General features: G+C 42.4%; 1 protein-coding gene across 1 annotated transcript in view; it reads right to left on the reverse strand.

The window, feature by feature from the left end:
- Nucleotides 1-1,622, reverse strand: part of MRPL15 (mitochondrial ribosomal protein L15) — a 17,526-nt gene that overhangs the window by 15,391 nt on the left and 513 nt on the right. The gene's annotated exons all lie outside the window — the stretch shown is intronic.

A 1,622-nucleotide genomic window follows, 5' to 3' on the forward strand; every position in this document is an offset into this window, starting at 1 on the left:
AGTGGAATGGTGCAATCTCGGCTTACTGCAACCTCCGCCTCCCTGGTTCAAGCAATTCTTAGCCAGAGTAGCTGGGATTACAGGCGTTCACCAACACGCCTGGCTAATTTTTTTTTTTTTTGTATTTTTAGTAGATACAGGGTTTCGCCATGTTGGGCAGGCTGGTCTCCAACTGCTGGCCTCAGGTGATCCGCCTGCTTCGGCCTTCCAAAGTGCTGGGGGTACAGGAGTGAGCCACTGTCCCAGGCCCGTGAATGTTTTAAAGATAAAGTAGGCCTCTTGTAGGCGAATTAGCAAAAACAAGAAAATATGAGTTCATTAAAATGATATGAAGGTAACGTCCAGACTACTTAGAAGTACATAAGAAATAGAATGCGGGGGGCGGGGTGAAATGGAACCTATTTTCTGCCTTTAGCGATTTTTGGTTTGTTTGTTTGAGACGGAATCTCACTCTATCACCCAGGTTGGAGTGCAGTGGCGCCATCTCGCAACCTCCCCTCCCAGGTTCAAACGATTCTCCTGCCTCAGCCTCCCCAGTAGCTGAGATTACAGGCGTGCACCACCACATACAGCTTTTTTAGTTTTGTTGGTTGGTTGGTTGGTTTTTCAGTAGAGACTGGGTTTTACCACGTTGGCCAGGCTTGTCTCAAACTCCTAACCTCAAATGATCTACCTGCCTTGGCCTCCCAAAGTGCTGGGATTACAGGTGTGAGCCACTGAACCCAGCCTGCCTTTAGTGATCTTTAATTCAGTAGTTTTCATTAAACTTTCCTACCTTTGGGAAGAAAATTGCAAAATATAATTGCAAACTGTACCCTAATCTACAGAAAAATGCACAATTATTTTCAATCCCCAAAAAATCATTGTTTGCTTTAAGTAATGAACTTTTTGATTATTAATGCCAGTAATGTTTTTTATCATGGAAAATTTTTTATTGAATAAATCAAATGCAAGAAATATGCTGCACTTCTTGGAAGTAGAAGTTGTGTGGGTTATATAATGTTATTGGTGGACATGAGTTAATAATAATGGGAATAACAATTGTTGACAGTTAATTGTAGGCTATGTGTTTATGCCATATCCAACATGTTGATTAAGCACATAAAACTGTCAAAATAATTTGATGAGTTTCGTTTGTGTTGTAAGAATGTAAATTAAGGGTGTGTGGTCAATAAGTCAACAATCTTTACCTTAAGTGTATAGTAGTTTTATGTCATCCTCATAATTGCACAATTCATATTTATTACCCACCTACATGCTTGGGATGTGCTAAATCCTGTTTAAATCAAGTTAATGAGAACTTGTAATAAAAACATTAACATCTCGGCCAGGCGTGGTGGCTCATGCCTGTAATTCCAGCACTTTGGGAGGCCAAGGTGGGTGGATCATGAGGTCAGGAGATCAAGACCATCATGACTAACACAGTGAAACCCCGCCTGTACTAAAAATACAAAAAATTAGCCGGGCGTGGTGGTGGGCGCCTGTAGTCCTAGCTACTCAGGAGGCTGAGGCAGGAGAATGGCATGAAACCACGAGGCGGAGCTTGAAGTGAGCCAAGATTGGGCCACTGCACTCCAGCCTGGGGGACAGGGCGAGACTCCGTCTCAAAAAAAAAAAAAAAA

This window comes from Colobus angolensis, unplaced genomic scaffold, assembly GCF_000951035.1.
Source record: "Colobus angolensis palliatus isolate OR3802 unplaced genomic scaffold, Cang.pa_1.0 Scaffold166, whole genome shotgun sequence".
NCBI classification, from domain to species: Eukaryota; Metazoa; Chordata; class Mammalia; order Primates; family Cercopithecidae; genus Colobus; species Colobus angolensis.